The sequence below is a fragment of the Bos mutus genome, chromosome 7 (assembly GCF_027580195.1).
Source record: "Bos mutus isolate GX-2022 chromosome 7, NWIPB_WYAK_1.1, whole genome shotgun sequence".
In the NCBI taxonomy this organism is placed as follows: domain Eukaryota; kingdom Metazoa; phylum Chordata; class Mammalia; order Artiodactyla; family Bovidae; genus Bos; species Bos mutus.
Window position 1 is genome coordinate 31,864,510 of NC_091623.1, and position 14,196 is coordinate 31,878,705.

The window sequence follows — 14,196 nt, forward strand, 5'->3', positions numbered from 1 at the left end:
CAAAATGGAGGCACGGTCCCCAGCCCCCTCTCCTCATTCCGCAGGCACGGATCCTGGGATGAAGGAGTTAGGCCTTATAATTCTGACTTGTCTTTTCCTCTCCTCAGCTGAGTTGACTGAAAAGGAATATTAAGGTGCTTATTGGTCTTGAGAGGAGCATGAGAAGGCACAAAGCCTTCTGCAGCATTGCTCAGAAAATAATTCATAAAGTTAATCATTGACATTTGTTCAAGGACTTTTACAAAAGAATGTTCCAGGATGAACACATAGGCCATAGCTTGAGGCCATGGGAGGGATTGATATCTGAAGCCTATTTGTGAGGAGAAAGTTTATGGCAAAGGAGTTTACTGAATTTAGGGCTTAGAAATGATTAAAACAGTTAGAAGTTAAAGATTTAAGGAATGTTGTAAAGTTAGCATATTTTACTAATTTTTAGAGACACTATAGCTAGAATCCTTTTTAAGAGATAGTGAGCTCAGGATGTTAGGGGCAAATAGGATTTAGGAAGATAAGTAGTAAACTGAGGAGTGTAGCATGAGTTACAATGTAATCACAAGTTAACTATAGGACACATTAGAAGAGGTAGATAATAGATGATAAGCCTGATTCCGAGAGAATCACTGAAGCAGGAACTGTTTGAAGAGCAACAATGATTTATGGAGATGATAAATCTAGGAGGGGGAAACTGAAAATGTCAAACCTCTGGCCTAATGTTTTTGTAAAAGTATAAAAGAGAATCTTAAACTTGGAATAAACAGACAGTCCATAGAAAAATTAGAGGCTGTCTCATTGGCCAACATCATCCATCTCTTCAGGTTGAATCCTTGGTTGCTGGAGTTGGACTCCGGCATCCATTGAGTCGGTAATGCCATCCAACCATCTCATCCTCTGACGTTCCCTTCTCCTCCTGCCCTCAACCCTTCCCAACATCAGGGTCTTTTCAAATGAGTTAGCTCTTCGCATCAGGTGGCCAAAGAAGGACTGATCTCCTTTAGGATGGACTGGTTGGATCTCCTTGCAGTCCAAAGGACTCTCAAGAGTCTTCTCCAACACCACAGTTCAAAAGCATTCATTCTTCTCTGCTCAGCTTTCTTTATAGTCCAGCTCTCACATCCATACATGACCAATGGAAAAACCACAGTCGTGACTAGACGGACCTTTGCTGAGAAAGTAATGTCTCTGCTTTTTAGTATGCTGTCTAGGTTTGTCATAACTTTTCTTCCAAGGAGTAAGTGTCTTTTAATTTCATGGCTGCAATCACCATCTGCAGTGATTTTGGAGCCCAGAAAAATAAAGTCAGCCACTGTTTCCACTGTTTCCCCATCTATTTGCCATGAAGTGATGGGACCAGATGCCATGATCTTAATTTTCTGAATGTTGAGCTTTAAGCCAACTTTTTCACTCTCCTCTTCGCTTTCATCAAGAGGCTCTTTGGTTCTTCACTTTCTGCTGTAAGGGTGGTGTCATCGGCATATCTGAGGTTATTGATATTTCTCCTGGCAATCTTGATTCCAGCTTGTGCTTCTTCTAGCCCAGCATTTCTCAGGATGTACTCTGCATAGAAATTAAGTAAGCAGGGTGACAGTATACAGCCTTGAAGAACTCCTTTTCCTATTTGGAACCAGTCTGTTGTTCCATCTCCAGTTCTAACTTTTGCTTCCTTATCTGCATATAGGTTTCTCAGGAGGCAGGTCAGGTGGTCTGGTATTCCCATCTCTTTCAGAATTTTCCACAGTTTATTGTGATCCACACAGTCAAAGGCTTTAGCATAGTCAATAAAGCAGAAATAGATGTTTTTCTGGAACTCTTTTGCTTTTTCAATGATCCAGTGGATATTGGCAGTTTGATCTCTGGTTCCTCTGCCTTTTCTAAAACCAGCTTGAACATCTGAAAGTTCACAGTTTACATATTGCTGGAGCCTGGCTTGGAGAATTTTGAGCATTCCTTTACTAGAATGTGAGATGAGTGTAATTGTGCGGTAGTTTGAGCATTGTTTGGCGTTGCCTTTCTTTGGGATTGGAATGAAAACTGACCTTTTCCAGTCCTGTGGCCACTGCCGAGTTTTCCAAATTTGCTGGCATATTGAGTGCAGCACTTTCACAGCATCATTTTTTAGGATCTGAAATAGCTCAAATAGAATTCCGTTTCCTCCACTAGCATTTGTTGTGATGCTTCCTAAGGCCCACTGGACTTCATAAGAATCACTTGTATCTATTTTTGCAGTGTGTGTATCCATCTAAACTCAAACTTGTTTTTCCTTGAAAAAATAAAAAATAGGCATTGGTACAGTTTACCAAGTATTTCCAGTTTTGCTTATGTAACCATGGTCGAGTGGCTCTTCACTAACCCTTGCAATTAGGGTCCTGTGACTCTGTCAGCATTATGCTAAGGGAAATAAGTCAGACTGAGAAAGCCAAATACTGTATGATATGATTTATAAGTAGAATCTTAAAAATGAACTGTGCATATCAAAAAGCAAACAAACTCACAGATATAGGGAGCAAAGTACTGACTGCCTGTGGGGCAGACGGGAAGGGCTGCAGAGGGTAGGGGAGTGGGAGACGCAGACTACTGAGTGGGAGATGGGCTCAAGGGTGTGCCAGGCAACGTGGGGAACATTGTCAATATTTTGTTATAACTGTAAATGAAAAGTAACCTTTGAAAATTTTATAGAGACATCCCTGGAGGTCCATTGAGTAAGACTCTGCACTTCCACTGCAGGGGACATGGGTTTAATCCTTGGTCAGGCGACTAAGATCCCATATGCTTTAGCCCAGAATTTTTTTTTTAATTGTATAAATTTTTTTAATTGAAAGAAATTAATGGAAGAGACAGTTATTACTTTGGAGTAAAGCCTTAAGAGTCAGTGTGTGACTCACCACATTCTTTCTTTCTGCAAAACAACTTGGAATACTTCAGAGGGCCAGCCTAATCCCAGAGTAAGAAAGAGAGGGAGCTGAATTCTGAAAAAACATGCAATAATGATGCAACATGAGAGAAAAATAAGTGTCTGTTGAGGTTATGGAGTTGTTACCAGAATGCAACCAAGCTTATCCTGTTGGTACACAAAATAAGAAATACACTGCCTTGTATGTAAAAGATGAAAACAAATGAGCTAAATGTATAAAGAAGGGATCCTGGAAATTATAACTCTTTATTGAAAAAATGAGCTCAACTCTTAGGTTTTTATTGCTTACCAGATTTTAGGGAAATGCTATCAGAATAAACATAATAAAATTATTTTAGCTTAAAATATGAAAATAAGTTCAAATATCATGAATTTCTATTCCAAGTAGCCCCAGTCATTTTCTGAAACTTACTGACAGGGTCCAGTGGCTCTCCATGATACAAGTGTCCCAAACTTAACGAAGCAAGCACAGAGGCTTCCATCATTTTCATTCTATTTAATAATCTTTCTATTATTACATGTAGGGCATTCAGTAAGCATCTAGAGAAATAAAACTAAATTTTAAGGTGGAGAGCAAACTCTTCCTACTTTTCATACTGGATTTTGAAGATTTAAGATAACTGAACAATATGCCTGTAATTGAACGTAAGCCTTCTGGCAGGCATATATCATGGAAGTCTGTGGTCACTGAATTAAAACAAGCCATCAGTTTCCTTCTCTGTCAAAAACTTTCCCCCTTCTATGATAGAACAGCATAATGAGTGTCCCATGGTTTGTGGCCTTTCAGGGATTCTGTGGCATCCTAGATCAGCAAAGAAAAATGTATTTGTCTAAAATTCTATGGTGTTGTGAGGATATTTTTAAAACCTTTATGATTGTATCTCTCGTATTTCCCCCATTCTATTATACTATATATCACAATGTGGTGAGTGAGATTGACTACATAGTTAGGCACTGATAAATTCTGATTTTACAACAGAACTTGTGACCTATTTGTAGGTTATCAAATCAATTTATAGTGTTGCAGTCAGCATTTAAAAAAAATAAATGTGGCATTTTGTTATCTAAAATTATTAGCAACCATATATTTATTCTGTGTATGTATATATACATAGATACCTAATAATTCACAATGTAAATATCAGGTCTTGCTTGATGAGGTTTGTCATCAGGTAAGTTTAAACCCACTCATCTGAGATAGCCATGTCAGTAATCCTATTCTGTTCCTGGAGATTCATTTAGACAGAGGCAAATGTAAACCAGACCATGCTTGGTAATCCCTGAGTATATAAATTGGTACTATGGCAAGTTTACTAGGGGCCTTTCCTTCTCTCTTTCGAGAAACCTTTGAAAGTGATGTTTCTCGTTTCATCTGGAAACTGAGTGTGAATATGAAAACCTAGAAAAACTACAGCCTTTTAGATGTCAGTGGAACTCACACCAAGTATTTCAGAGCAACACAGGCAGAACCTTGAGGTATCCAGCCAGAATGATTTTCTTGCTCTTGACTTACACAGTTATCTGAACCTGAATGTCTTTTTAATGTTTAAACTAGGATAGCCAAGAATTGACACCAATCAAAACATTCAATGTAAAATGTATCATAGGTCATACAAATCTATGTAATAGGAGTTTTGTAATACTTGCCATGGTAGTGATGTACTAAGTTCAGTTCCATGTAAAGAAATGCTAAATAGTGATATAAAATGAATTAGTGTGGTATTATTTTCAAGTAGAAACATAGATCAGGCAGCTGCCTCATGGTGTTGTTTCAGAGACTTGAAGACATCAGATCTGAAGTCTCAGCAATGCACTCGGTTATATTTTTATGGATATAGAATCATCACTGGAATCAGTGTTTGAATTCTGTGCAGAAAGAAGGAGGAATGCTTAAGAGATGCAGGGAGAATGGGAAATGTAGATTTTTTTTTTTTTATGCTGAGCATATTAGAGTTAGAACAAAATCAAGGTTCTCATTAGGAGCTAAGGAGAAAATGTATATTAGAGTAGGAAGCAGTGGTCTACTCTGCCATGTCTATTAGAACATCAGAAGAACAAGAACTTTCACTGACGCTGAGAAACTATACCTTTTGTGTGTGTGTACACCAATGAGATTGGATGGAAGAAGTATTATCCACTGTTTCATAGTATATTAAATTCTGGGTAGTTTTAGACCCCAGAAGATAATGAAAGACAGGGAAGCCTGGCGTGCTACAGTCCATGGGATCACAAATAGTTGGACAGGACTGAGTGCATGAAATCCAGGGAAAGAACTTTTATTTTAGAAGTCTCAAGGAAGAAAACAGAACAGTCATATAGGCTGTGTAAGATCAAATGCCTTTCTATGTAAGACAAGGGATGACTAATTCTCAAGGGTCATTTTACAAAAGAAGATAAATCTATTATATGACAGCCACACTTCAAACACTAGAATTCTAGCAATATCAAGAAATAAATAATGATCCACAGACGAACTTAAAACTGCTGATTACACTGAGGAAATTCCGTTCTTAGTGGTAGGACAGAATGTTTCTCTTGAAATAGATACTTTGAGTGAAAATCACTCAGTCATGTTAAACTCTTTGCAAACCCATAGATTGTAGCCCACCAGACTCCTCTGTCCATGGAATTCTCCAGGCTAGAATACTGGAATGGATAATCATTCCTTTCTCCAGGGGATTTTCCCAACCCAGGGCCTGAACCCAGGTCTCCTGCATTGCAGGCAGATTAGTTACCATCTAAGTCACCAGGAAAGTGCACATTAACCATTTTCAAAAAGACAATAATGAAAGAAAACTTCTCTCATTTGTTGTTCAGTTGTTCAGGAGTGTCTGGCTCTTTGTGACCTCATGGACTGCAGCATGCCAGGCTTCCTTATCCTTCATCATCTCCTGGAGTTTGCACAAACTCATGTCCATTGAGTTGATGATGCCATCCTACCATCTCATCCTCTGTCATCTCCTTCTCCTCCTGCCCTCAATCTTTCCCACCAGCAGGGTCTTTTCCAATGAGTGGCATCAGGTGGCCAAAGTATTGGAACTTCAGTTTCAGCATCAGTCCTTCCAATGAATATTCAGGGTTGATTTCCTTTAAGATTGAATTGTTTGATCTCCTTGTTGTCCAAGGGAATTGCAAGAGTCTTCTCCAAAATAATATAAAATCAACAGAAGATATCAATGCAGCCAAAAAAAAAAAAAGAGTGGTTTCTGAGATTGTAAAATTGATAAGTATATAGGTTGTCAGATGAAGGAAAAAAAGCCAGAAGTTACAATGCCAGAAATGAGAGCTGTGACATCACTGGATTCTGCAGACTTTCAAAGGATAAACAGAATATTATGAATGAACTAATTGCAATAATTTGACAGTGTAGATGAAATAGACACATTCCTTGACTATTATTAAAGGTCACTGAAGATTAAAAAGGTGAGTCAAAGAAAACACTCCTAGATGGTTTCACTAATGAAATCCATGAAGCCCATAAAATATAACTAGTGCCAATACTCTACAAACTTTCCCACAGGTTTAACAAGGAGGAGATGCTTTCCAATCTAACAAAGACATTATAAGAAAACAGAAGCAAAACCAAAAAACTGCAGAACAGCACTCTCATGGATGTAGATATAAAAATCTTTAACAAAATTTCGTAAGAGAAATCTAGCAATATTTAAGCAAGTCTACTTCAGGAATTCAAGGCTGCCTTAAAATTCAAAAATTGATGATATAACCCACTTTATTGACACTAAATCAATAATAGAAAGCACATAAGTAGGTGTATAAAAAGAATTTGACAAAATCTAAAAGCCAATCATGATAAAACTCAGTGACCCACAAATGGAAGGGAACTTCCTCAACTTTATAATAAGAATCTATGAAAAACTTAGTGCTAACAGAAAACTTAAAGGTGAAACACTAAATGCTTTCCTCCAAAGAGCCTCATTTCTTTGCAACATTATCTGAGATTTTAGGCAGTGAAATAAGCCAAGAAAAGGGGGTGAAAATTATCTAGATTGGAAAAGAACTAATAAAACTCTTTATTTCTAGAAGACATGATCATCTGTGTAGAAAATCTCTGTAGAAAGACAAGATCATTTCTGTAGAATTCTCTAGAAAGCTTACTAGAATTTATGAGTTTAGCGATCTGCCTTCTACAAGGTCAATTTAAAAATACTATTAATATTTCTATAAACTGGCAATATAATCAGAAATCAAAATAAAAGTACACTGGATACTGTGACTTCACAAAATACAAAGTCCTTAAGATGTATTTGGTGAAGTATGATAAGATTGATATCATCAATACTAAAAATCAATTTTGAGAAAAATCAAGAACATCTAACGTAATGGAGAGATACACTGTGGTCATGGGTCAGATCACTTGATATTGTTAAGGTTCTCTACATATTGATCAGTAGAGTCTACCCAAACAAATCAAAATCCCAGGAGATTATTCTTCTCTATTGTGGAAAATTGTCAAGCTGATTCTAAATTTCATATGGAAATGCAAAAAGCTCAGTGTATTTAAAACAGTTTTGAAAAAAAAAAAAAGATACAAAGTTGCAAGACTAATACTACCTTATTTCAAGAGTTTAGGAAGCTATAGTTTTAAGACAGTATTGTATTGGTCTAACGGAACAAAATAATTAGTCCAGAAATATACCTAAACAGAAAAGGTTAACTGATTTTGACAAATGTGCAAATGCAATTCAATGGACTAATACTGATTTTAAAAGAGGATATCTGTGTGCAAAGAAAAATGAAATCTGATCTATACCTTAACACATAAAGAAAAAGTAACTTAAGGTGTACCATAGGGACTTCCCTGGTGGTACAGTGGGTAAGAATCTGCCTGTCAATTCAGGGGAAATGGATTTGATCCCTGATCTGGGAAGATTTCATATGCCGTGGAGCAACTAATCCCACATGCCACAGCTACTGAGCCCGAAGCCACTGAAGCTTGCGTGTCCAGAGCCTGTGCTTCACAGCAGGAGAAGCCACAGCAATGGGAAGCCCATACACTGTAATGAAGAGTTGCCCCTGCTCACCACAACTAGAGAAGGCTTATGCAAAGCAATGAAGACTCAGTGCAGCCAAAAATAAATAAATAAATAAAGATTTAAAAGATCATAAATATAAATGTATAATCTAAAACTCAATAATATCAAGGAAAAGAGTATAAAGAAAATATGACCCTGAGTTTCCTAGATCTGGCACAAAAATTATATTTCTTTAAGAAAAAATGTTAAGAAATCGGACTGCATCAAAATTAAAAATGCCCATTCTTTGAAAGACTCTCAAGATAATGAAAAGAGAAGCCACAGACTGGAAAGCAATTTGCAGTTCATGAAGAAACTGTATCTGGAATATATAAAGAACTCCCCAAACTGAACAATAAGGAAAAACTCAATTAAAAAATGAACAAAAATTTAGATCTGACACTTCATAAAAGATACATGGATGGCATGCAAGCACATGAAAAGTTGTTCAATATTATAATGTACTTACAAAGACTCATACATGAATGTTCATTGTAGCTTTATATGCATTAGCTAAAAACTGGAAACAGTATAATTGCCTATCAACAGGTGTATGGATAAACAAATTATGGCATAATTGGTACAATAGACTACTTCTAGCAGTATAAAGGAACAAACTGCTACATGCTGCAACATAAATGAATCTCAACATAATTATGCTGAATGAAAGAAGTCAGATAAAAAAGAAAACCCCAGAAAATGCAAATGTAATTTCTCGTGGTTGCCTAGGAACAACTAGGAGATGGGAAGAACGGAAGAAAATTATAAAGGGACATGAGGACATTTTTATCATTATCTTACTGTGGTGAAAGATTCTATTAATGTATACTTATCCCCAAACTTATCAAATTGTAAACTTGAAATGCATGTAGTTTTTATATGTCAACTTTACGTGAGTAAAGAAGTTAAAAATCAAAGACTAGAAAAGGCATATGGTAGTGCAGTATAGCAACACAAATAAGTTTAAAAATGGTTTATGACAAAGAAAATAATAATGAATCCTGGCTACATTTCAAACAGTGTTCTAAGACGTTGACACATATTGTCTCATTTAACCCTTCAAAACAACAGTATGAACTCAGGATCCCAGTTAGTGAGTTTTACAAATGAGAAAATTGAGGCACAGACATATTAGGTACTTTGCCTGTTGTCATTCAGGCAATAATCAATATAGATTAGATTTAAACATTGACAGTTGAGTACCAGTACTAAACTAGTACTGAACCAAGTACTAATGGCCAGTACTACTGGCGTTCTTTTGCTTCTCTCGATTACAAGCACATTTGGGCTATTTACATGGATGATAATGATGATAATATAAATATTAACAATAATAAGATACTAAAAATTCTTTCAGTGGAAGCTACCCTCACGCAAACAGGATTTAGCTGGGCTGTTTCCTTCTGTGTTTCTCATGTATAGAGGTGTTACCACCAGTGGGTAGCTAGGGATGAACAGAGAAATGGGGTCAGGGGTTAGGTGGCAGGAAATGAGGCATCTTATAAACTGCAGGGGTCCACAGGCAGATAAAGGAAAGCAGGAGCCTTCAGACTGACAAGAAACCACACTTTTGGGGGCAATATAGGTCCCTGCTGCTGCTGCTGCTGCTAAGTCACTTCAGTCATGTCCGACTCTGTGCGACCCTGTAGACAGCAGCCCACCAGGCTCCCCCATCCCTGGGATTCTCAAGGCAAGAACACTGGAGAGGGTTGCCATTTCCTTCTCCAATAATATAGGTCCCAGTAGCAGATAAAGAAATGTGGGGAAAGGTGGGAACATCATGTGTTCAAAGGTCATCTTTTGCTCATTGTGATCTCATTACAAGATCAGCTTTATAGATTGGAAGTACCCATCATACACCAATGCCATGACATTTCTGATCTAAGCTAAATAAAGACAAAATTCCTTCCTCCCCTCGGGAAAGTGGAGCTGGGATGAAAATAAGGGAAGATGACCCCCAACTACTCCCTCCCAGTGAATATTCCAAGCCTCCATTTGTATGCCCCTCATGACCAGCTTGCCAAAGAAACTCAGGGGAGCAGCTCCTCACCTGTGTGCCTGCTTTCCCTCTGAGAGCCTATTTTTGCTTAAATTGACTCTACTTTCTTAACCTCTCTGCTTCATCTCTGGATTCTTTCACAACAAAGAAAGAATCTTAAATTCACTGGGAACAGAACCAGTTCCTAGGATATAGTTCAGTTCAGTTCACTCAGTCATGTCCAACTCTTTGCGACCCCATGGACCACAGCACTCCAGGCCTCCCTGTCAATCACCAACTCTCAGAGTTTACTCAAACTCATGTCCACTGAGCCAGTGATGCCATCCAACCATCTCATCTTCTGTCATCCCCTTCTCCTCCCACCTTCAATCTTTTCCCAGCATCAGGGCCTATTTAACTGAGTCAATTCTTCACATCAGGTGGCCAAAATATTGGAGTTTTAGCCTCAACATCAGTCTTTCCAATGAATACTCAGGACTGATTTCCTTTAGGATTGACTGGTTGGATCTCCTTGCAGTCCAAGGGACTCTCAAGAGTCTTCTCCAACACCACACGTCAAAAGGATCAATTCTTCAGCACTTACCTTTCTTTATACTCCAACTCTCACATCCATACATGACCACTGGAAAAACCATAGCTTTGACTAGACGGACCTTTGTTGGCAAAGTAATGTCTCTGCTTTTTAATATGCTGTCTAGGTTGGTCACAACTTTTCTTCCAAGGAACAAGTGTCTTTTAGTTTCATGGCTGCAGCCACCATCTGCAGTTATTTTGGAGCCCCAAAAAATAAAATCTGCCACTGTTACAGGAAGGAGGAAATTAACACATCCTCTCTCTGAAGCTAGCCATTCCAGGAGGTATTTGTGAGATTAATGGATTTATTTATTTATTTTACTTTACCTGTTCACCTACCCCTATCTCCCTTTTGTAGAACAACCTGTTGTCCAGACTCTGATAAGATGGTTGTTTTGAGATATTAGATTGTCATCTTCTCAGTTGGCCAGGTTTCCGAATCAAGTCATATTCCTTGCCTCAACACTTTGTCTCCAAATCATTGGCCTGTCATGTAGCCAGCAAAGTGAGCTTGGACTCAGTTACAGATATACAGTAGTAGTAGAATAAGGTAAAGTTTATTAGAATAGAAGTCAGAACTCCTAAATCTTGTCTTTCAAGCAAAGTTATTTCTGAGTGGATACTGCATGCCATTTCTAAGCAGCTTTTTGGTAAAACTGAAAAATTAGAAATGACCACTGGCACTGAAAACTAATTTTTGCAACAAAATATTTTCCTTTTATCTTCACCTTGAGGAGCACTATTACACTTACAGTAATAAAAAATGTGATTTGAAGACTCATAAAGTAAATGAACTTTAATATCCTTTCCAGGTATTAAACTCTGATTCTTTAAAGTTTAAAATAAATAAGACTTTCTCTGATTTTAAAAAAGTTATCCTGTTTCCTTTGCCTTGAATTTTATCTCTATGCTTACACCAAGGAAAGTACTCTTAAATTCACTCTTTAAGGCCTATCTGAATCTCCATCTCGTGGAAATTTTGCAGTTCTCCAGTCAAAATCTCTGTATTCCATGTACTCCCCCAGCCCATTGCTTTCACCATATTTGATAGAATTTGCCACATTTGGTCCTAAATTCTTTTGCAAGTGTTAGTCTTTTCCACCAGGATGCACATTAATTCAGGAAGGAAAGAGCTGTGCCTTATTCATCCCTGAATTCTGAATTCCTTGCTAAAATTTGGAATTGGCTTTCAAAATCTGGGTCTTTATTTCACACATTTCCTTTTTGGAAGCAGTGACAGTTAAATGCCTGATAAATTTAGCCTTTTAAAGTTAATTTCCTGGTCTTGGTCAAGATGTGAATCTGTTCTCCTGGAGAGAAGCAGCAGGGATTACCCTGCAGATGGTCTAGCAGGTGTCTTTGTACATCAGGCCCTGAACAACCGCAAGAAAAATGTATTCCTTTAGAAATATGTGTTGAAAATCAAAGCTCACCTTTATGATGACTGTCTTTAGCTATTTACTTCTATTCTGGCTAACAGTGTTGGATATTTGAGCATGCTCGATTTGTCTGCACTTACTTCTGCAAAATCCACACATAACATCACACAGCTATAATAAATCTAGACTTGAACTAAACTTTTCCCTTTTGACTTAATGTCCCATTTTCCATTAGACTAGACCCAGAAGAGACAGGAAACAGAACTATGATTCAGCTGCATCGCCTCTTATAGCATCCACTTGCCAAAATAGGGCAATAAACCCAAAGTGTGTATATCATGAAACCAATATGGTTAAAAAGTAGATACTTGCTTTGAATACACAGGAGGTTTTATGATGATAAACAATATTATGTGTATAGAAAAGGCTTTCAGACCCTCAAATTCTTGAGTAAATTAATTTCAACCACTTTTTAGCCCCTCCTTTATCCTCAAGAAGCATGCTGTTGTTTAATCACCATGTCATGTCTGACTTTGCGATCCCGTGAACTATAGCCCACAAGGTTCCTCTGTCCATGGGCTTTCCCAGGCAAGAATAATAGTAGAGTGAGTGGCCATTTCCTTCTCCAGGGGATCTTCCTGACCCAGGGATCGAACCTGCATCTCCTGCATTGGCAGGTGGATTCTTTACCCCCGAGCCAACAGGGAAGCCCTTCAGGAAGCATAGTGGCAAATAAAAAAAATAAATAAATAAAATGTTCATTAAAAATTTGAAATAGCATTGAAACAAAAATTACCATATGTGAAATAGATCGCCAGTCCAGGTTTGATGCATGTGACAGGGTGCTCAGGGCAGGTGCACTGGGACGACCCTGAGGGATAGGATGGGGTGGGAGTTTGGAGGGGGTTCAAGATGGGGGACATGTGTACATGTGTACTCATGGCTGATTCGTGTCAATGTATGGCAAAAGCCACTGCAATATTGTAAAGTAATGAGCTTCCAATTAAAATTAATTAATTAAAAAATAATCACAAGCTTGTTGATTTTTACTGCAGAAGAATAGATGATATTTCAACCAAATGATATCCAAACCATATCATTTGGATATGTTGAATATTTAAAGTGGAAGGGGAAATGGTAGTGTTCCATTCAGAGGCCACATGCCATATAAAAAATAAAGCTCCTGCAATTTCTCCCTTAAACTATGGAACAAATACAAAAATACTAACCAAAAAAAAACAAAAACAAAACCCAAAACATAGTAAGTAACAATCTCTCCCCATACATAAACCCTAGAGCAAGATGCTGCTCACTGTGCCTCTAGGGTGGGGCCCAGATATGACTAGGATCGGGGTTTGCTTGATAAGTGGTGTGAGCCCATCGTGTCACAACTGAGTCAGGGGCAAGGGCGCCACAATGCCCCTGCTGATCCGTAGAATTCCCAGGGTCCTGGGAGATTTGGGCATCTTCTTTGAAGAGGGGTTGTGGCAGCAACAACTGGGGCCTGATACTTACCTTCTCTGAGCCACTCCTTCCTCAGAGCATCTGAAGAATCCTTTCCCTTCCCCTCATTCATGATCACATTTACACTTGCCCTCCACACACAGCCCAAAGCCACTCAGTGCACCCTGCAGGCTGCACCCTGCATGCTGTTTGCCTCCCTGGAAAACACGCCTTCCCTCTACCCAGAGGAAGCCCCAGGCTTCACCTGCCGGTGTTCCCTAAAAAAAAAAAAAAAAAACTTAAAAATTGAGCTTATTATTATGAAAGTCTTCTTTTGCTGCCTTATTTTAATTATGAATAAAATATTTATGAAGTGTTTTGCAAAACTATTAATTATTAAGATACTATAACAACTGTGAGGTCATGGAATTTAAAAAGTGAATTAACTATGGAGGCATTATACAGATCTCTGTTCCTGATCCTACCTTGTGCTGAAAAAGACTTAAGATGTTATTCTGTTTATATAATAAAGATGTTTCTGCTTTGGATGCTTGTAATGTGCTGTCTGTGTTAGTTGCTTAGTCATGTCTGAACCTTTGAGACCCTATGGACTGTAGCCTGCCAGGCTCCTCTGTCCACGGAATTCTCCAGGTATGAATACTGGAGTGGGTTGCCATTTCCTTCTCTAGAAGATCTTCCTGACCCAGAGATTGAACCTGGGTCTCCTGCATTGCAGGCAGATTGTTTACCATCTGAGCTGCGGGGGAGGCCCATAATATGCTGAAGGAGGATCAAATAAATCATTTTTCCATCTTTGGTGAGATCGTATCAGCAACATCATCTTTCACTTATTCATGATGT